The sequence below is a fragment of the Aptenodytes forsteri genome, unplaced genomic scaffold (genome assembly GCF_000699145.1).
Source record: "Aptenodytes forsteri isolate BGI_AS27 unplaced genomic scaffold, ASM69914v1 Scaffold234, whole genome shotgun sequence".
In the NCBI taxonomy this organism is placed as follows: Eukaryota; Metazoa; Chordata; class Aves; order Sphenisciformes; family Spheniscidae; genus Aptenodytes; species Aptenodytes forsteri.
The window spans coordinates 650919-674923 of record NW_008794006.1 but is presented as its reverse complement, the minus strand read 5'-3'; the positions used below and the strand labels follow the sequence as shown (position 1 = coordinate 674923).

Sequence of the window (24005 nt, the reverse complement as noted above, 5' to 3'; positions counted from 1 at the left end):
AGGGGGGTTGGACTAGATGACCTTTAAAGGTCCCTTCCAACCCAAACTATTCTATGTTTCTATGAACATGCAACCCAGGACCAAAACCACCTATCACTCCTTGCTAATTTTTATTGCTGTGATTACTGTTACTCTCCCTTCTATAGGGCCGCTAGTCATGTTTTTTACAGTAATTCAAGTTAAATTTTTGTTTATTTCTATGCATTTTTCTGTAATCATGTTCATATTTCCTAGACTGTTAAAGAGACGAAGAAAGAAAAAGATCAGGGTATCACAAGGGACTATGGATTTGGGGGCAGTGGGAAGCCTTCTTTCAATCCTCTTCAATCAGCAACAGCTTAAACAGTTTAAAGAAAAAGGCAGAGCAGGATCAAGGGAAGAATTACATTTTCTCAGATACAAATGCCTAGAAAAAACAAATTAGAAAAAACATGGCCTTTGAGAAAAGTAGCAGGACAAATTGTCACGTCAGAGTTCATAACTTTCATGATTAAAACAATTTTGGTGGCTTTATAAATGATAAAATACTAAAAACATATTATAAATCAGTTATTTCTCTACAAAAAATAAACTACAGAATTTGAAAGTAGTAAATTGTTTGGTCTAGCTTTACCAGCATTCAAGTGGCACACCACAGCACAGGAAACTAGTCTAAACAAGGATTTTAGACCATTAATACAAAATTCTGAAGCTTTGATTAAATCTGCACTCCACTGAGATGTTTAAGACAGCTTCTGGAAAGGTGAAGGAAAAAGTGTGCTGAATCAAACCCATATATAAATAAATTTTACTGGAACTGGAAAAAGGCATAGAGCCATCTGCCTACAATATCGGTTTCTCTGAAACATCATTTCAGACTAGCAAAGAATCAAACTGTATTATGTAAAGAAAATGTCTTTTTGGCTTAAGCATAGCAAAAATATCTTTCAGGTTGAATTAAGGATACATGCAATGTTCGCTAGGCAAAGGCATAAAGCTGGATCACACCCGATTCAGCAAAAGACTTCAGCAAATACTTAAGCTTAGTGATTGTAAGAGAATTTAAGCATTTGCTTACAAACTTAATAAAATCAGTCAGTTCTCAAGAGGGAGAATTAGCATACATGAAACAGGTCAAGAAAATATGGTCAAGAGCTTCCCCCTTCTGCTTTCAGTCCCACAGGACAGGAGATAGAAACTGGTTTTCAAATTCCCAGACTTCAGGAACAAAGTTTAGCTAGAATCATGAGATGATGCCTTTCAATGCCCCAGCTCTATACCACATACGTAACTGACAGAGTAAAAGATGGCAAAAATGGTATCCCAGGACAGAGAGCTAAGTGAAAGCCTTGTGGTGGGACAAACAAGTATTCCTACATCATACACAGAGAGACATGCCCTGAGACAAAGCTACAAAACAAAGGAGACTCAAGCTCCCAGAACAAAATCCAGAGCAAAGCCCCAGGGCATGAGACATGCTGTAGCTTCAGAAACCTCAGGGAACACTAACTAGATATGTACATCTGAACAAAGAGCTATACAGAAACATTTCCAAGTTACACACGCGCAGACTGAGGCCATACAAGATAGTAATTACCTAAATGAACTGGGATTTGTACAGCAAAACAAAATTGTTTCAAGAATTCATTCTTACGATGTTTTTCTGAGTGAAAACAAAAACGCTGCCTTTTAAAGAGAGTTTTAAAATACAGTACATACAGGAATAGCAAACACTTTCCTCTAGAGTGGTTTTCTGCCCTCATCACTTTAAAGAAGAAAAGCACAGATGACTAAAGCACAAAAAAAACCCCAAAACTTTTATAGTAAATTGAGATAGTATTACATGCTGGTATAACATAACAATTTAAAAGGCTGGCTTTAGTTCTAAATAAGCCTGCTGCAAAACCAAATATATTACAATAGCTTAATCTATGCAAGGTCAATGACAAGTTTATGAGGGCTTGCCACGATCAGAAGAGGCATCACTATGGTCCAGCAAGTTAACACCACCCCAGTACCATTGAAGCAGGGCAGCATTTTTAGGCTCTCTTTTCTATCAACACGCAGGGAAGTATGGTTCATCAGGCCTCCTTGATGAGCACGCATATATGTCAGCAGGACAACATCTCACTATGAGTATGTACAGCCAGAATACTAGAAAAGTCACATTACAGATACAACCGTGTGTCTGTCTATTAACTTCTATCAAGTTTCTGAGGCTCAGAGTAACAGGGCTGTCCTAGCTCAGCACTGCCAATGCACACCACACTGATGGGTGCAGAAGAGGCCCATCAAGCAGTACGCAGGCAAAACAGCTGTCCTGAGAGACCGTACTGAAGTCAAATGCTTCTACAGACCCCGGTGCACACCAAGATCTCTGACGTTGCCCTGGCAGGGATGCAGCAGACAGTTTCACAAATAGGTTACGAGAGTTCACACAGTCTACGAGAGCTGAGGGACGTCTTCAGAGCAGACCGATCAACCAGCCCATTTACAGCACAGCCCACTCGGGCTCTATCTCCCAGGGCACAATGAGATCGCTTCAGTCCTGAGTAACCTCACTGCTTTTCATCTGAACAAATTTGCCTGGGAGACTTGTTCACATATTCGTTGCTCTCTGTGTGAAATACTGCTTCCTGACATCTGTTCTGAATTTGCGGATCCTTAAATTTCCATTAATTCATCCCTGTAGCCATGCACCCACCCTCCCCTTCAGGGTTAAATTGCAAACAGTAACCTGACAGAGATGGATATATCTCTTAAGGTTTTGTATCCAGACATCTACTATGTTCACTTTTTTGTTTGTTTTTCTTTCCACAGACAATTCCAAGACAGTGGAGTTTGGGCTTTTGGTGCTTTTTTTTGTTGGGTTTTTGGGTAACTTTCTTCTACAGCTCATCCAATTTTCATGCTGGTATCCATCCACTCCATCTAGTGGATTTATGCTACATAATTTCAAATGTTATAATCTTTCTGCAACTAATATAATGGCACCGAATGAAACAGCCTAAATTGGTGCAAGCTAATCTCTGCTTCTTTTCTTTTTGTAACTTCAGATTTTCTTCCACTTGTGCCCTAGGTTTTGAAATATTACTACAATGCTTGCCTGCATTTGTTATTTGGTACTCACTGTTGTGTCGGGGCAACTGGAAAACCCTCACAGAACCGATTCAGGGTTCATACTACAAAGAAGCAGCTGATATCCTGAACAGTTCCAAAATATGATTCTTCCTTCATTTGTACCTTCTGATCAAATTCAGAGTCCACTTTATTTTCAGGTCTGCATAAACTTTATTTTCATGGATGATTTATATAACAAGAAATTTTTGTTTTTCATTTACAAGCATAATACTGGTATTGTCTTGACAAACTCTTGAAAACCTGCATTGTAGTGTTGCCAGCGTAAGGCCTGAGCTGCTGTTTTTACCTGAACACATTTATGACATTATCTGTTTTGTTATGGGGCTTTATGGCTAGACTTGCACGTAATAATGCTTTTATGAACACTCATGACCCCAGTAGTCTTTCCAGTAATGCTTTACCGTGCTGATGCATTATTCTTTTCCAAAATGACTACAGGATCTCTTAAGTGCAACATTCTTTGTTCCCATTCACTCCCTTTCCACGTGACTGTCAGCTGACTAACTTCTTACACATTCTGTCTTGGGGGATGTTTAACTAATGCAAAAAATAGTTACTCCCCATAAGCTGTGGACAGGGTAGTTTTATAGAAAATGCAGGGAGTAATACTTGTCTTGGAGGTAAAATGTATTCTAGGGAGAAAAGATACTTGCAGATCAGCTGGAGTCCATGAAACTCTTTCCACACACATGGATCTGAATCAGTGCATATGATTATGGCTACAGGTATCCTCAAGGTTGCCTGCAACATCCTTAGATGGTCTTACTATATTCTCAGTCCAGCTTAAAAACCACCAGAATCATTCCTGCCTTAAACTGATAACTAAATGAAAATACAGACGCCATTTTAGGCAATAAAGGCAAAATTCAGATCTGAATCAGGATGAACAATGTAACAAGATTATATATAACATTTCTGTGAGCCTCATATAAGTAGTCAGAAAAGACAAGACTCATAGAAACATTCTGAATTTAAGCTACTTGTTGGCTTACTACTTCTCTCAAAATCAGGAAAAAAGCCTCTTGTAAGAAATAATTGATTTTTCAATTTAGTTTTGTTCCCATACCTTATTTTTCTGTCTTCTGTAATACACACGTCATTTCTTTTCAATTATTTAAAAACCATAAAATATACCAGTATCTCGATGATAGTTACACTACTATATACTTTTGGCACTCCATACAGTAGTCTTTTCAACACTCAACACCCTTATGCCTAAGAGCATAAATACTAGTTGAAATATAGTTTCCCATTTTTAACATATGGCACACATATGAAATTATTTGTCTCCAAAACAAGTTTAAAGAATTTGTTACCACAGTCTCCAGCATCATTTATGTACCATCACTTCTGGAAACTCTAAATCTATGTAGCACCTACCCAAGCAAATCTGCAAGCTACCATTGTTATCAACAAACCAGATTCTTCCCCATGGAAGCTGGTAGAATTCCATACTGCAAGTGCTATCTGGAGAACCAAAGCTGCTGTGCAAAGAGGGATCAATTACATCATCTGGTCTAATAAAACGCAGTTATTTCTACTAAACTGTTTCCCTTCTACTTCTAGACCACCATTACTATAGTATTATTACTAATGATTATTGAATGTATATAGTTGATTAAAACCTTCAAAAGGTAACACCTTACTTGCAAACTTAATTACCACTGCGTGTACTTTATCATCTTACTTCATGAAAAAACAAAATTCTGCATTTATTCAGCATACCACATAACACAGCGATTTTCAAATGCACAAGTACCACTTTCACTCAAAATGGGAGATGCTCATCCAACTGACACTTGTATTTACTAGAATTTCTTCAAATGGCCTGACAAATCTCCAAGTCCTTCACTAAGTAGAGGTTCTTCTCTTGAATTTAGTTATATTTCTTGGAAGCACTGAAACAAACAAATCCTTGCACAAGGCCCAACATCAGGTCAACAACACAGGTAGTAGGATTAGATCCATGGTCTCCAGAAGCTCAGTGCTCTAACTACAAAAATGCTGTCTTCATAGATAGCAAGTACTAACCAGAAGTTTTAGTTAAAAGCAGGGAATATTATCCCATGAGGGTGGTTCTGGTAAAATACAGTAAAGCCCTCCAAGACTGCTAGATTTAGGCTGCAACACTCTGTAAATGTCTGATTTACACAAATCTAGGGATAGGGAAATTTTAAGTAATCTGAGACCATGGAAGTACTGATCTCACCTTGTGTGAAAGGGACTCAGAGATTTTAAAAACTAACAATAATCTAGTAATGAAACTAGTAGGCACTGAAAATAAATAAATAATATGCTTATACTTTTCATAATCCAATGCCAAAAGTTTGCCTTTAAATCTCTGTTGCTGTAAAAATTTTATGTATATATAGGTGTGCATATATATACACACACACACATGCTCACACACACACATAAGTGCATATACGTATAGGGGTGTGTGCATACATATATACACCTTATTCACTCAGATACATTTTTTCTTTTCTGGTAGAACTGTGGTTTGTATTTCACCCACTTAACTTGCTGTTTTCAACTTGAAACATGTCCTCCTGTGGGAGGAATGAGAAATTTAACCACTGGTGCAGCTGTTTTGACTACATAGGGACCTGGTTTTTATTAATGGCAAGAACAATACCCCAGAAAAAAAAAATATTCTTTTTTGACAGCTAGGCATCTGATTTAATAATCATCTTATTCTTAGTTGATACAGCTTTTGTAGTCTCAACTTCAAATACATGTGGATCAACAGCAAGAAGGGAGGCAAACAAATATGCTTACCTTTTCTTCACATTTCCTGTGGCAGGCATACTTGCAAACTAAAACAAAAGTAAATAAAATATATGAGTAAAAGAGTGGGTGAATTCTCCCCTCCATTTCTTTAGATCAGCTTTCTACTAGAGTTCTAGCCAAACTTGTCTGTAAATATAAAAAGTATTTACATACTTCAAAACAAACCAAAAAACCCTAGAAAGAAATGCATTTAGTTTTTACCCATTCCTGAAAGATTAGTTAATTACAGCAATGTTATCAGATTTGTGCATTCCATCAGCTTCTGATAATGTATGTCTGGTTAAGCTTAATGGGCTGATTATCTTGACACCTACCTTTACAGCTTCACATGTACCAGAAGCGTTACCATCTAAATAGCACAGAGAGTGAGATCAAGTTGTTCCCAATGTAACCTGTGAATCTTAGTCATATCAGCAGTTCCAAAGAACTAAGAAAAGCAAGGTGACTTCAAACTCACAAGCAACCACGACTGTTCAGACTTTAATTTCTGATTGTGAAATACCGTTTACACAGTGTTGCAAACATTACCTCCAAGAGGTAAGCACTTGATTTCTTTTAAATTCCTGCTGACCGAAGAGCAAGAAAGGATGAATCATACTAGCAAGTTTAGATTCAGAAAACAGCACTTAGCTTAAAAAGTAGCCAGATGAGCAGCGATGTAACTATGATGCAACAGCATAATAGCTAGAATCTGACACAGGCTGGTTTTAATAGATTTTTCTATTTATATGCACTTCCTTCTTTACTCTGAAATTTGCTTTATTTCCATGCAATGTCTATCCTTTGGGTTACTGTGAGCTAAACTGTATTTTAAATTCAGGAAAAATTTACTTATTGAATCTCTAAGATCAGTAAGCCGCAGAATACCACAGAGGTTTAGCTGGAAGATTAACTGGGGCCTAATCTTAGAGCACTGAAGCTGAAAGCCATGCTCATTTCTCAGTGCTTCTACCAAGAGAAAAATATTCTACAGCCTCACCTAACAGTAAAGATACAACTACCAAGATATGAGGTCAGCAAATACATGCCCATGCCCATTTCAGATTCAAGTGCATCAACTGCTGAATGAAAACCCCTCATGCTTTCAGGGGAAAAAAAAAAGTAAGGCTTACTGACCCATTTTCTTATACGATCTGGTAGGGGCTATGTTCACTTATTTTTCCCCAGCTGTAAGTTAGGAACAAGTTCTTTGTTCATAGTGCTTCACAGGATCAAGATTCTTTATTCTAAAAATGTATTGGTTTTCACACAAATACACTGCTTTAACTATTAGCATTGATAATGATCAATAACCACATACCACTTACAAATACTGTCAACCTTAAAGCAAATGGAAGATGGCTTTTAATCCATGAGAAAAAACTTCATTTTCTTGGGTGACAGCACGGGGGATGCCTAAATTCATTAAGTGATTTCATGTGCTGAAACTGCACATTTAGTAGAATCCATATTTTAAATAAGCATGATTAGCTTTGACTTTGCAAAAGGCTAACAGATGCTCTAAAAATACGCATGCATGCTGTTTCTTCTATAATCTACTTTGAGATCTCCTGCAAAATGTTGAAACAAACAAAAAAAAAAAAAAAAAAAAGAGAGACACAATCACAAAAAGTAAAGAATAAAAGAGTAAATCTGTCAGGAAGCCCTGATATTACAGACAAGGTTCTCATCATCTTTACTGATGCTTAAGCCTAGATTTCTGGGGGGCAAGATGAAATATAAAACAAAAATAGATTTCATTCCATGACAACTTCCATGATTTTGCTACTGGAACCAAATCACAAATGTCACCAACAATACACAAAATCTTTATTAAAAAGACATAGATAACAGTAAATGCAGCCATTGAGTTTTTTCAGTTTCCAGGTACATGAAAAGTAAGAGTTTGCTGCTCTCGTGTAACACAACAGTACTGTCTTTGCTGGAAAGAAACCACTGAAGTCAGATGTGAGTTTAGCCTGGATAGCAACAAAACTGAATCTTGCAGCAGCATCCCATTCAAACTCATAAGCAACACCAAAATATGGCATACGAACTCCATACATAGTTAAAGGGAGAACACTTTACAAACAAAGCATTGCTATATTTATGAGATTCAAAGGAAACAAAGACTAAAGCCTCAGGAGATAATTAGCCAAATATACATCAGGCAAAGCTCTCTGACTGAAACAAACCGTGTATTTTTTCAGGTATTTAAATCTATAACATTCTGAGGATAGAGATCTGATTCATTCATAAAGACAGCTTCACTCCTCCTCAGCATCCAGAAATACCCTATTCATATCTAAATCCAGCACTTTCATGGATTAGACTGAGTTAAGTCATTACCTTCTCTACCTCACTGTCTAATAAAGATGATTACGATAATAAAACTGGATAGAAATAAGCACTTTGAAATGAGATCACTGACTGTCCAGATGCTGGGAGCAAACAAAGCCTTCCTTTGTGCTCAGAAGCAGAAAGGGGATTCTCCCCCTTCCCTCTTGGGTGAACGTCAAACTGCTCATTGCATACGTTGCTCCTAAAATGCACACCAGCTACCTCCCAACAGAAATGGATCTTCAAGCGTAACCGATCCAAACACCAATTCCCTTTTCCGGACAGGTCTGAATTTCACTAGCAGACAAAATCTCTGCCCAGAACAACAAAACTTAAAATGATTGAGCCCATTTTGACAGACTGTTCTTGGCATTTACCAGATGCTCAAGTGTTCAAAGCATTTCGCGTAATCTATGTATGTCCCACTGAGGTAGGGCAAACATCACAAGTTTTCATTTGCTGGTAAGGTAGTCTTTTTATGTATAGAAAGATATATATAAGTGTGTGTGTGTATAAACTTTTACAAATATATATACATGTGTAAACATATGTACACAAATATATACATGCATATGTACACATATACACACACTCCAAAAACCACAAAAGTCTTGTTTGTAGTAAACAAATCCACTTGCTAAAACCAACTAAAAAAAAAAAGCAAAAAAGAAAAAGGCTGTTAGCATAGAACATTGCTTAGGAATTAACAACTGATTGGAAGAAAGTATACCTTGGATCACTAACCTGCAGCCAATTATCAGTTTCTAGATGATAATTCCTACCAACAATTATATTGCTAGTGTGGTAGTCATGAGAATAAACTTTGAGATTGTTTTTAAAGCACAGATAGAATTAAGTCAGAGTACTTTTAAATTAATTTGTCCTTCTATTTTCTTGTCTCCTTTATTTCCCACACCTTCCATCCCTTCTCCAGAAGAGAAGGGGAAAAAATAGGAAAAAAATTAAGTCAGAGTACTTTTAAATTAATTTGTCCTTCTATTTTCTTGTCTCCTTTATTTCCCACACCTTCCATCCCTTCTCCAGAAGAGAAGGGGAAAAAATAGGAAAAAAATACACACACGCTCCCTGCCCCCCGCGGGGGGGGGGGGGGGAGGGGGAGTATCACCAGCATTTGAAAGAAAGGGAGGTATCAAGAAAATACCATGAATTGGGTATGAGGAAGCATGCAGGCACATAAAGAAAGGCTGAATGGAATAAGGGCCATGTTGCAGCAGCCACAACTCTCCAAGTATCTGAGCATAGAAGAGTTAGTGGAGAGAAGCACCATTACCTTGCCAGGCACATCCTTTTACAATGCAATTCATATGGCTTTTTCTGCACTATAGCCGCTAACATCATGAACAGTGAGAGATCCCTTCACCAACACTAGCAAATTAACCACTCACCCACAGAGAAAAATCAATTTGCTTGATATTTCGATACTTAGAATTCATCTTGCCACAGCTAATGCTATTACCTCACAGAACTATCCTACCTGGATGGTTGCACCCCCTCAGCCCAAGGCTGGTTTTGTCTCAGCCTAAGCATTTACAGTACTTGCAAAGAGATGGATTACCTCCATCATTAGATTGCCGGAGAGACTGAATCATATTTCAATATGCCAGCTGTTTTTATAGAAAGCCTTGAATAGTAGAGAGATGCATTTCCAGAAAATTTCTAAGGCCAAAAAAGCAGTATTATACCACAATCATGCAACCCATGTCTTTTCAGTGCAACAAACATGCAATGCAAAAACATATGAACAACTGAGCATACTCACAGCACATCAATTGTTAAGGAAAATACATGCCACTTACAGTTAAAAGATCTCAACAAGCAGCTTCTACCGAACGCTGGCATTCTTCAGGCAAAGCTTACAAGCGAAATAGCACTCAGCTCTTTTCAGGACTACAGCCCAAGTATATTCGAATTTAAAATGTGTCTGAAACAGTCTGGAGGACTTAATCAATGTCACACTTAGCAAGGCTACTTCAGTTCTTCAACTGAACAGCTGAATGTCTGCATCCCACACATCAGCTCTCATCAAATACCAGACTTTCCAAATTTGTGCTTAAGGATTGTGGCATCAGTTCCAAGAACAACTGTCCCAAGCTGGCTGGCAATGAAATGGAGGCCAAGCCATATTTAGTCAATATACTACACTTCAAAGCAGTTCCTAAACAATAGCTCTGAGAAACCATTTTTTTTTAAAAGGGGGAGGAAAAAATAATTTAAAAAAAAGACATTTCTTTGCATCAAAATGAAGATGTGTTAACTCCTGCAAGTTAACAGTACTGCTGCCAGGGTATAGGCAGAAGGATAAGCATAGCGAATCATATTTTTCAGACTTAAGCTCCAAAATTTTTATGAAATGAAAGTTCTACTTCTTACATTCATGCATAAGATGCTCTCTGAAAACCAGTAGCAATGTATTTACAAAGTAAGAAAGTACTTCTGTAAACTAACCACAGAATGATTTATGGTTTACCAGGACAAAGAGCTTAAGTTTTTCTCCATATATATATTCCATACAAACATTCTGTCACACTGTACGTGCAGTAAATATTAAAACATGACTAGTTTATAAGGACAACCTCGCACTTAACCACAGCTTTTATCAAGTGATTCTCCAAGTGATTCTTCTTGCGTGTTTGTTTTTAAACAACTATGTATGGCAAGGGTACAAACAAGGTAATTCAGAAATTCTCTTGGGGCAGAAACTTGCATATAAATAGAGAATCTAAGAGATGTAACTCAGTTTAATACCTTACTGATCCCTAAGAAAGATCACTTGCCCCAAAAGCATATTCTATACAGGTCTTGATATTAATTTTTAAATTCCTGATGACAAAATAAATTAGGATACCGAATCACAGGCCTAGCTGCTTCCTTTCCCTCAGTATCTCCAACTCAGCTTCCCCAAAATGGACACGTGCAATTACAGCTATTTTTTAACAGTAATGGAAGAGTCCTTGATGATCTACAACAAAATGTAATCTAAACCAAGCATATAAAAAGATTTGTGTAATCAAGACTTAGTTTTTACAGTTCCCAATTCCAGTCTTCTCTCTTAATACCATGGAAAGATGGGTGTCCGAGTGTCACAGGAGTGGTAAAGCCCAGCCATTTTAGTAGCTACGCTAGTGATACCACTATCGAGCAACATCTCCCTCCTGCAGGAAATGTTTTGCACAAAATCCCAGGTCTGTCATTGGCTCTGAAGAAAACATGTTTTCCTTTTTTCAGAAACCAAATCAAGATGTTTTAACAAATGCATAGCAAGGCCACCACGACAGGGTCTTCTCCAGGCAGAGCTTGGTACAGAAAGACATCCATGACCAAAATGTCCCAAATGGAGAACTGTGCAACTTACTGTCCATTTATATTTTGACAAGGGTTTAGTAACATTGTGATCAGACTATTAGACAAAACACTGACACACACACACTTTTCTGCTGACCTGTTTCTACCAGCTCTGCAACAATTCAACTCAAGACAAAGATCCAAAATGAAAGCAGTATGAAAAATAAGACACATGGAAATTATTAACTGCAGCATTAAAAATAAGATGGCATGCAGTTTTGCATGGGGCAGAGATACATTTGGGTGGGGGGTGAGAGAAGCATCCTCTAGCTGGAAATACTGGGCTTTAGCTGCAAAAGTAAACACTTCTATTTTTAAGAAGTTAGAGTCACATGCCAAAGATGTCACAAGTCTAACAGCCACACTACAGCAACAACATCTGCTGGTGCATTTCCTGTGCCTCAAACATCTTCCTAGATTTTCTTTTGTTCAATTTTCATATTCAGCCAACCATTGTCTCTTCATCTGAATATTGCTCCCAGCACTTCATGACAGGGACTGCAGACATTGTTTTTGAAGATGAAGACTAAAAGACAGTTATGGGAAATTTGTGCAAAGCTTCGGCATTTTTTACTTGGGGTGGCTATACAGTGAAGAGTGTTGTGAATGAGTTTTCCCGCACGTGAAATATTCCATTTGCTGTTGCTGACAACAGCAGTGGAAATCTTTATTAAGAGAAAAATATTTTGGCACTACTGCTGCAATAGTATGTCTGTTCTTTTCCTTTACTCCCACCTTCTTCCTGTCTTGTAGAAAGAATCTTGACCACCAAGGGGTTTTTGGGGTTTGTTTGGGTTTGGTTTTTTTTTCCCTGTGGAATTTATAGTCTAACTTTATCATTTTAACTGCATCCTGAAAACTCCTGGGTGGGTTTTTTTGTTTGTTTGTTTTTTGTTTAATTTCCCATAGATGCTGTTACAAAGGCAGAACATTAGCACACTGAAAATGTTTCCACATTTTTAAAAATAAAGTACTCATACAGCAACTTTTTCCTCACCTTTAAGGTGCACTTGCAAGGCAGGTAGGAAATGATTAAACCTTAATCCAGTTTGGAACCAAAGGTTATTTTTAGATCTCCTCCCTCCATCTGAACAGACAACCCCATATCGCCACATTTCATCCACAAAATCATTTCAACCAGACTAGGGTTTACTGTAGCCAGCAACCCACATGAAACAAACAAAAAAAAAATGGCTGGACTGTCTCCAGGTTTTTCTCACAGCTGCAGACAATGCAAGAACTGTAAGATCTCGAAAGCTTGCATGCCTGCAATGGATCCTGAAACCATATCCTGCATAAATTATGCTAAGAGCAAGGATCAGAGAAAAATAAGAGATTGGCTTAAAAAGGGGTGATCTTCAAAATAAGAAAGCCGATGTTGTTAAAAATGCACTTGCAAGGTAGGTAGGAAATGATTAAACCTTAATCCAGTTTGGAACCAAAGGTTATTTTTAGCCTCCCTCCAGTTACAAAGGCAGAACATTAGCACACTGAAAATGTTTCCACATTTTTAAAAATAAAGTACTCATACAGCAACTTTTTCCTCACCTTTAAGGTGCACTTGCAAGGCAGGTAGGAAATGATTAAACCTTAATCCAGTTTGGAACCAAAGGTTATTTTTAGATCTCCTCCCTCCATCTGAACAGACAACCCCATATCGCCACATTTCATCCACAAAATCATTTCAACCAGACTAGGGTTTACTGTAGCCAGCAACCCACATGAAACAAACAAAAAAAAAATGGCTGGACTGTCTCAAGGTTTTTCTCACAGCTGCAGACAATGCAAGAACTGTAAGATCTCGAAAGCTTGCATGCCTGCAATGGATCCTGAAACCATATCCTGCATAAATTATGCTAAGAGCAAGGATCAGAGAAAAATAAGAGATTGGCTTAAAAAGGGGTGATCTTCAAAATAAGAAAGCCGATGTTGTTAAAAACTTATTTATGATGTGGGTAAGACCTAATGGGCCTGGAAGTTTTGAGTCACAGCTTTTCTTAAGCTCCTACAGAAAACGTAAGTGACAACGACCTTCACCAGAAGAGAAAACAATATAGGCTATGCAAAGGAGGTCATCAACGTGATCCTTCAAGTACTTATACAGTTGTAGGCACGTTTTCCAAGGGTATTTTTTAAATCTCATTAATGACAATAGATGGGGACTCCGCATTAAATCAGCTAACAACTCCCAATCTTACCTATTTACAGGATTCAGATCCTGAATGTGTCTAAATGGAGTTATGTTTGTGGCCCAGCTTAGTTTCTTGAAGCTTTCTTCATGTACCAGAACAAACTCTTCAGCATTACTTACAACAGATTTCTTCACCCATCTCTTCTTTATTTAAACTTTATCTTCCTATACATTATTTCTGTCTCCCATGGTAGTTCCCACTCCGGGAACCCCCCCCCCCCTTGTTTTGAAGCCAATTAGAAGTGTGAGATTTTAGCCAAATGCATCAAGATTTACTCTGAGGTTCCTTTCCCCACATGGCATATCAAGTTCATCACACTCAAATTATATACTCTAATGATGGTAGCATTTCATTTCAGATTTTTGGGTTAGAGCAGACAAATTCTAACTTCAATTTACCCTTAGGAATTCTGGGTTCTCTTCAAGTGGACTAAGTTTATAAAATTGCAGGTATACCAGATCACATAGCAGTCATTGGTTTTCCTGGGAAAACTTTGGGGGGTGGGGGTGGGGTGGGGTGTGTTTTTAATTTATTAGCTGTAATGAACAGAAGCTGCAGCTTTTTAGAAACCTTAGTGGTTTGAACTCTTAAATAAATTTTATAACCACAGATCAAATTCTGGCGTGATTAAGTCGGTCCTCATGAGGTAAACAAAAAGGGAACTCGTTTTCACTACAGACAACTTTCTGAAACATAATCTATTATCTGTGATGCAGCTTGGCTGCTATGAACATTAAACATTCCACTAGAGGTTTTTGCCTTGTGTATTTTTTATTTTTAAATTAGCAGGAACTTACGTTAGAGATTTCTGCCAAAATTCCTCCCCCCTCCCCTAGTTCCCACTGGGTTAACAACATGCCATCAAAGGATGTCAATTTTACAGCTTCTCTCAGCTCCAGAGAGGACTGTGTTCAGGCAGGATGCTTATGTACCACTTGTGTAATGCCTACTAATTACAGTGGCTTCTGTATCTCTGTATGCTCCAGTAAGTCTTTATTCATCCTTCCCTTTCATGTCTTTGCTGTTGTTATGCACATAGCTTCCATGTTTCACTATTTAAGCTCTGTGCTGAAATATGAATGCATAGCTTGTACAGCTGGGTTAATTAGAGTACATTTTACTAATCCAGTGGAAGTTGCAATTTACTGTGTGCGCTTTTTGTCTAGAGAAGAGGGGTTGACCTTCCCAGGCTTCTGGTGTCACAGATGGGCTTGCAGTCCACGTTTCTCTTTCCAGCCTCCTCCTCCTCAGACCAGTACACTCTGTCACTCATGTCCAGGTCAACATCCACCCATTTCTGAGGGGTTCCTAAAAAGACTTCTCTGCTGCCACTAGATCGATTCATGCAGTCTCCCTTGGACATCCTCCCAGATGCCTTTCACAAACAAGGCTGACAGTCTAATGAGGTTTTATAGCAAGAGCCTGGGGTCCCTACCTAACCCAACCTTGCTTGGGCATTCCATAATCCCTCTTCCTTGGAGTTCACAGCAGCTACAAGCTATTAATCTGCTCTAGGCACAACAACAGACCACGCTCCTTGGTCCTACAGCCTGCATATCCTGGTTTACATGCAGTTGTCTGTCTGTCATATCATCAAATGTTGGTCGTAACTGAAAAAATACAGTACTAGCAAAATGAACTTCTAGGTCTCATTTTCCCACAAGTCCATATACCTTCTAAATTTAGAGGTAATTAGCAGTTAATTGCTTAGGAAAATAGTAAGGTTTTCTGGTTTGTTTGTCTTCTGCTGTTTCTTGACAAGTCTGAGCCATACATACAAGAGATCCATCATTACAAATCTTAAAAGTATTAATTGAAGCAGTTATCTTAAAACAGTCCCACGGAAGGCAGTACAATTTGCTGGATCAGCACTCAAGAAAACATGTAAGTGTACATACAAACATCATGCAGAAAGCAAGAGTGATGTGATGAAAAACCCTTTTAATTTGATGACAGTCTTTTCATTTTCTCAAAGATCTCCCGCACTATAATATTAACATAATTATATGGGTATGCTTATTGCCATAATTAACCATCTTATGGTTAATTAACCAATGCCTATTGTCATAATTAACCATAAGATGGTTATGTTATAGTTATGTTGAAATTACAGTTAATATATATCTCATAATACATCCATGTAAGTGCCTAGTAATACAGGATCTTATTTTACAAGGATGCCTCCATGGAAACCAGGGTGACACAAACACCCCCACCCCACAAATACACACTACATGCTTCGCCGTTTAGAGTCAACTGTAATGCCACTGGCCCAAGCAGGATACAAATTCCTTTAGCATTTCTAGCTTTCTAGTTTGTCTGCCAGAACTGTAACCACAGAAATGCTTTGCACATTATTAACATACTAATATGTTATTACTGAACTTAGCACTTACTGAAAGATAGAGTATATAAAATCACCTGTATCATGTAAGATTAAATATGCATGTATTTACATACACAGTATACACAAACAAGCCTTAAGAACAGTTTGTCAGCTCCAAATGAGTCTCAATATAAAAAAATGTATTTTGTCTTACCAGAAGCAATGAAATGCTTAAATGATTAAATACAGAGACCTCTTTGTATTGGGTAACTCCAACTAACCCAAAAAGACATTTTAAGTGGATCGCTAGCTGTGACTACAAGCACAATCACAAACAAGCAGGTGAATTTCAAAGGAAAATATTAAACCTCTTTAAGAAGAAAAACAGCTCCAATTGTCTTCAAATACTCATCTATGATCTGTAAGTGGCTGGAAGCCCTTGATTAAACACAGATATTGTAATTTGATGAGAAAATGTACTTTCTATTATCACTTCAAACTACATGCTCAAGGAAACCATCCAGGACTTACTGTAAGCCAATCAACACTTGTATGAGACCACACGTTAACATGACTTACAAGACAGAAGTTACTATACAGATTAATTCTAAGTAAAGAAGGTCAATTTTATTCTTTATTACACTCAGCTTGCACACAATACCATGGTAAGCATTTCTCTGCTCACAATATAGCTAACAGTACATGCCAATGTAATTTAACACCTCTTTGGCTAGTGTTTATACATGGTGCAAAATATCAGGAAGAAAGCAAAACTCACATGTAGTCAAACCATCAAGAAAAAAAGCTTTCAGGAAAAAATAAAAAAAACTGAGGAACTAAAATTCTACAAGCACTCCTACTGGGATCACTCCAACAGATATTCCCAAAACCAACACATTCATGGCTAGGCTAGATTAACAAAAAGATACACAGTTCATTCAAACTACCATTAATTGCTTTAAGTTCAAAATCTAGTTCATGGACTGCATGTAAAGCCTCACTAGCAGCACCTAAATAGGTTAGCTTAATCATCAGCTGGAGGGGAGGGGAGTTTCATCAACAGAAATATGCAAAGTGTTTCAATTCTTCATACTTATTTCACCCATCAGTGCTCTAAGAGCTATGAAATAATAGCATTATTTAAAACTACTCAAATTTCCCAAATCTGACCTCCATTTTTTAAATTGCCAGAAAAGTACTTTCTAGAGATTGGGAAGATTCAGAGCATCTAAAAAGCTCTCTGTTCTACACTAACAGTCATTTGATCATAACACAACGAAGATAAATGATAATTTTAAAAAGCAAAGGAAAATAAAGTAAAATAGAAATAAAAAAGAAATTTATATTTTACATATATAAAATATAAAAGAAATATAATAAAATAGAAATACACATGGAAAATAGATAGAAATTACATCATTATGACAGCTTGTTTAAAAATAAAGTAAAATACTGAATATTCAATATGTAGGGTAAGTAGCTTAAAAAAAAATAAAATCAAAAGGCTTTTGTAACATTGCAGGCCTCTGGCTAACTATGTAAGTGTGCATGATTAGGATGCATATATGCTTAGCCCTAAATTAAATTGAACTGTACTACAGGGAAGATCAAACTAGAGCTCAAAAGCATACGAGTTTGAGGTAATGCTGAAGAGATATGGGGAGTTATGTGGTTCTCAGTTTACTGCAGAATGTGCAGGTACTGTAGAAAAATCAACAGCTGTTTGTCTTTTCTTCATAATGAGAAGCTGCATTAAAGACACAGCCCAGCTACAAACATGCTTACCAGGCAGGGAGACAGCCAGGAGCTTCCCCTTCTTCAAATCTGCCTTTCCTTTTTGCCACCGTTTCTGTAAGCTTGTTAAAAATAAATTCACTGTAACTGAGTATGCTTTACTGAGGTGGACTGAAGTATACAAGGACAAAGGGACATCATTCAAGCGTACCTTTCAGTCAATCATTCATTTTTCATAGGAAGCTTTTAGGCACTGCATTCGACCTGGCTACTAGCAAAGGACACATTTTGCAAGACAGGGCTAAACAACACACCCCCAAAATGCCACATAGTAACGAAAACTTATCTAACCAACACAACACCCAGTTAGGGCTGCCTTTTTTTTTTTCTTCTTCTTACAACAAGTAGGTGATTCATTGCTAGATAAACAGGAAATACTTCATAGTGACCAATCTGGAGCCTTTCCCCTCCCCTCATTTCTCTTGACATGTAACTTTCCTTTAACTGATAAGAAATTATAGTCTGGAAGGAACCTGCAGTCTGTACAAAGAGCTATTATTTTCTGAGGAGAAACTGTTAAAAAGCAAGATTTTCTCATTAATACACAAAGGAACTTTATTTCTTCTTAACTAAAGACTTTTCTTCTCTCTCCCCTCAACACCAGCTTGCTCACTTTCATTCAGCAACATCAGGGAGAATTTACCAGAAGCAGCAGCACCAGGGTTTGGCTCTGAAACAGCTGGTTTATTTTTCTTCATATTAATAGAGTTTCACAGTACTAGGGTACATTTCAAGTACTGCAGTGCTGGCAAGGGAACAGACAACTTTTAGTTCTATCTGTTCCAAAACTCTGCTTTATAAAGCCCATGCTGTAAGTTAAAATACAAATGGGTTCTTATTAAATTGAAACTACTTGAAGTCATCACTTCACTCTGTGCAACTCCTGTTGCTCCCATCCCACAGGTAAGTATCAAGCAACTAACAATCAAAATGTACCAGCACCGAAGAAGGATGGTGGGTCTGCCTGGTGCTCACATCAACAAAAGGGACTATCAAGGGGCTCCTTCTGAAAATTGCACCCAGAAACCTAGAGAAAGTTATCCCAGACAGACTTAGATATGGACACGGATGTATCATAGCCATGAATGTATTGGTCTGGGGAGTCTGTTGGAGGAATCCCAGTAGGAGCACTTGTAGAATTTTAGTTCCTCATTTTTTTGTTTTTTCCTGAAAGCTTTTTTCCTTGATGGTTTGACTATATGAGTTTTGCTTTCTTCCTGATATTTTAAACCATGTATAAACACTAGCCAAAGAGCTGTTAAATTACTTTGGCATGTACTGTTAGTTTCTGTATTTCAACCAAAGCTATTACACATTGGGGTAAAAGGAAAAAACTTGCTCAGACTCATCCTAACCTCTGACCTGTTTACCAGACATATAGTGAAGCTCTTAGCACTTTTGGTAGGTAAGCACACTGACACAGCTTTTGCAAATTTGAGACTTCCAGCTCTGGGCTGTGAGAACTCAAATCCAGAGCAAACTGGCAAATATTTTTTTGTATTCCCACCCCCAAGGCCTTCCCCTTCAAAATACTGATTCTCTCCTGGTACAGTGCGTTTTAAACTGAACCTGATCAATAGAGTCTTTAGGCAGTTCCTTCACTAAGCAGGCTTCCTTCCAACAATACTATTTCTGCTAAGTTGAAAACAACTAAACCCTAAGAACTTTGGAACCAACCTCCAGAAGGACAGACAGAAGAGCTATGTTAAATACATACATACATAACTACCACTCCTATGATGGTAACTGTCATGCTGAACTAGTGAGGTATTTTACATTTTGCTGTTCATCTGCAAAGCCTGTACCTTAGCTCAGGAAATGGCCACATTCCTTCCACATCCAAATCTCTCACCTCCCTCAAACCCTCAGAGGGATCCTAAGGTGTCTGAAGAATATGGGAGGGAGGGAGGAGGTGGGAGAAAGAGAACCATCTAGAACTGGGAAGTGGTGCAAACACCTCTAAGTGAAAACAGCAACAGATGAAGAGACAATAACATTCTCTTATAGGAGATAAACCACGCATGCAGCAAATAAAGAGACTGTTTTATTAACATGGAATAACAGGAGTTGAACATTAACCAGGCTAAACCAGTACAGGGGATCAAAACCCCTATCCCTGGACAACTGCAGAAAGGACCTATTGAGCTTTCCCAAGATTTAATTCCACCACAGGTATCCCATGGAGAAGAGGCAAGTATGCTCAATTCTACCCAGCAAGGGAGAACCGAACAGTGAGGGAAAACAGCAGTAAGGAGGAGGCAGCAATGCCAGACGCAGCTGAGTCTCTGTAGTCTGCACATTCAGGAGGACGATCTCTTTAGTGTTTCTATGAGTGATTAGACTGAAGGACTAAGGATTAGACAGAGCATAATGCAACTGGAAAAATTAAAGTAAATAAATAGATGGCTGCTCTTGTGAATTTTTGCAAATTAATGCAGAGAAAACCTTCATGCCTCAGCGAGTGAGGGTCACACACTTCTTCATTTGGAGACTGAATTCCAGAGACATCTGTCACCCACTGTGCACACATCACTCACATGCTCCTCAGAATGCCTCCACAGGCATTGCCTTATTCTGGAACCTGCCTGAATAGCACAGTAATAAAAGCACATCATTATACAAGTCCAATTACCTACTACAGCACCCCACTCCCTGACAAAAGCAGGGAACATTATTATACAAAGGAAGGAAATAAACCAAGGTAACATTTATACTTAGTCCAGGGGGAATTCCAGAAACATGGCTTCCTAAAAACTTTAACATTAATATAAAATTAATTTCCTTTACACAACAAGAAAGTAAACAGCACATCATATGTTACTCACCTCTGCAGGAAATGCCTTGGCTATCAATTACTTGTTTGCAGATTCCACAAATTTTGGACTTCTTAAAAGACTTGGTTTTGAAGGTGTGAGACCTTGAAGCTGTTTCTTGAGGCTGAAAGCAAGGGGAATAATATCAGACTCTCCCTCAGCTTTTGAGTCATACTTTTAAGTGAAATATAGATAATTTTAAATTAAATGTAACAGTAGCGTGTCAGTAGTATAATAATAGTATGTCAAAGTGCTCTCTCTCTCATCCTCACTCTTATTCAATATCATGAGCTTTCCACTCTCAAGTGTGGGAAGCAACAGAGTGTGAGGACCCTCTCACATATCAGGACACAGACACTGTAAGACATTCTAGATCATAACTTTAGAATTCACTCTATGTTATGAACCAACATCCTTCTGACCTAAGGTCTTAGCTACATAAAAACGTGCATTGGTTCAGCTTAAACTGATTAAAAACAACATAAGTAATGCCCTATCACAGTAGCCAATTCAACTCATCTGGTGCAGAAGACACCTTGGGCTTTTCATTTAGTAAGTGAAAAGCGTCCATGCAAGCTGACTTTGGCACAGATTGCTAACTTTAAAATCACTTTTGCTTCTTTCCTGCATAAGAAAAGTACACTAGTTTAAAGTAACATTATTTCCACAGTGTGTTACAGTAACTGAAATATCATGTTTAAAATATAATGCAATTACAGTAACTGAAATATCATGTTTAAAATAACGCAATAATGAAATTTCTAATTGGGGACAGAACTGCAAAAGTCAATACCATATATGTGATGGATATTATATGGCTTCTGTAACTTAGGAAACATTTAGGTAACACAACAGAGGGGGCTACCAAAAGCCTATGACAGAGTCAGTATCTCCTCTGGAAGATAGATTGGCAACTGGAAATATCAGTTACCTCTTCAAAAACAAAAATATATTTCACCAGACCATGAAATTCCCCAAATGATTCTTCATGTTCCTCATTTTCATTTCACATTTGCACTTTACCATCCTTAAATTCAGTACTGCAAACGGGCTTGCATTCAACACTTCAACACCTGCACTGAGCTTTAGCAGCACAAGTGTCTAGAAGCAGAAAGCTGTCCTGCCACATGAGGCCAGACCAGGCCACTGCAGCGCCAGGCTTCCACCCGTACGTCTAATGAGAGTTTCCCAGCGTGGTGCAACACACAGGTCTATGGCAATAACTTAACATGGGATTTCTTTGTGGCTTTGAACAATTCAACATGTAGCTCTAGGCAAAATGTTTACTGTCTTCAAAAACGTCTACAACACAGCTGCTCGTCAGGCACAAGAACAGTCATAAAAAAAAAAATTGATGTCACATTCCGAGTACTGCTTTCATGTGGGCCTACCTGAAACTCCAGAGGAGCCCCAAGGAATACAAATGGCAGCGTCTGACCGCCCTGAGCAAGCCTGGGTGCTCGGAGGCCACGCTCACCAGTGGAGATGTACAGTCAGCCTGATCTTAAGAATAGCCTCAGGAAACATTGTTGGTCTTACCCACAGTGTAAAGCCAAGATAATGAACATAATTCCATAAACACCACAGTAGAAATTACTTAGGCTGAAGGAATAAAACTCAGGCTGGACTCTCAGGAAAATCTTTCCACCAGTGAAGTGTATTAATCAGCAGAAATTAGTCAGAGAAATAGCAGAATAGCTCACGTCCTCGAAAGGCTGAAGCAGGGGATGAAACACGTGAGAAATAAATTTGAATTGTGATTACAATGCTTCATTAGACACTTCGATCACTCACTGTAGAAGCTGAAGTCACAAATTCCCCTGTATCACCCCACTGCTGACATTTGTATCATGTTACTTCAGGTTAAATCGGAAGATGTTGTCAGAATTACGATTCGTATTAAAAGTAAACCATAAAGAAAAAGAACAGCTGAACTCCAGAGTTATGTAGGAACACACTTGATGGCAGACAGACCAAATTTATTAGTTTCGAAAAATCTCTGTCATGATTGGGTTTTTTGCATTTGAAAATATGGGAGATGTTTTTGAAGAGACAGAGGTCCAGGAGGAAGGAAAAGCGTCATTACATCCAGGTAACTTCACTAATCTGATGTGAGGAGGTTCTGCACCATAATGGGTCCAGGCATTGTGCCCGGAGCTGCAAGCCCCTCATCTCCACAGCCTCTTCTATGTGAAAAAAAAAAACCAACAAAAAAAAACCAAACAAAAAAAAACCAACAAACCACAAACAAAAAAAACCCCACAACAACCCAACAACAAAAAACAACCCCAAAAACAACCAACCAACCAGCAATGCCATCATCTCTGCCAGTTGCTCCAGTTTCTCTGCTTTGTAGATATTGAAAACAGAATAGAATTCTTGTTTTAGATTTTAACCGCTCTTCTTCCCTCCAGAGTTCTACTTCTGGGTAAAGTTTACAGGACATGTCTGCGACTCTCTCTGAAAAGGACAGTTTTGCAGAGCTTGCAGTTTTGAAGAAATTCATGGATAAACTTCACAGAAAGTTTATTCTGTATCTAGGCCTGCTTCTCCTTGTTTCCTAACTCCCAAACAACTTCTTCGCAAGCTTTGACGCTTGCACTGTTCCAAAGCAAGACAACTGTCACAAGAACTCACTGTTTAGATACTGGAGTTTAGTGTAAGTAGATCTTGACATTAATTGACCAACTAGTCAATCTCTCCATTTCATCTGTAATGTAAACATTAAATAAATTAAATTTTCCTCTGTGGCATTTTGGAAATATTCTGCAATGCAGCCTTTGCATCTGAATTAGAAAAATGTGCATTTTTTGTTCCCTGTTGTTTTTTAAGTACATTCCACTATGGGCTCTCCAAGCAATTCAGTTAAACAGTTCATTTAGGAGATTCAGTACTCAGCCATTTATACAAGAACTCTGCATAATCTACTGTGAAACCTAGAGGAGCCTAGACCAAGGTTTCTTTGTTGTCACCTGGTATAGCTTTTGTGGTTCTCCACTAAGGAAGATGCCAAGGAAAAAGAAAAGAAAAAAAAGAAAAAAAGAAAGGAAAACAACCACGGCAGGCAGCAAGCAATGCTAATTTTATGAGGCTCAAGACAGGAATCTAAACTGTATGTAATTGTTAGGAGAGAAAACTGGAAGAAAACAGTGCAGAACCACAGGTTACAAACTGAGTTTTTGCCCGAGGAAGAGGCTATAATTACGCCTGGTCTCAATTGCTAGCATTATGAAACTCTCTTTTGTTTACCACACAAGGAAATATTTTTGGCCATGGTCTACTCTC

At 38.1% G+C, this 24005-nt stretch overlaps 1 protein-coding gene across 1 annotated transcript in view; it reads right to left on the bottom strand.

Annotated features, from left to right (window-relative positions):
• Positions 1-20841, bottom strand: part of TNS3 (tensin 3) — a 191853-nt gene extending 171012 nt beyond the window's left edge. The window contains exons 1-2 of the mRNA XM_009289806.2: positions 20733-20841; positions 5902-5939 (exon numbers count right to left, since the gene is read on the bottom strand). The gene's annotated coding sequence lies outside the window, so the exon portion shown is untranslated. The remainder of the gene's footprint in view (positions 1-5901; positions 5940-20732) is intronic.
• Between the last annotated feature and the right edge of the window lie 3164 nt (positions 20842-24005).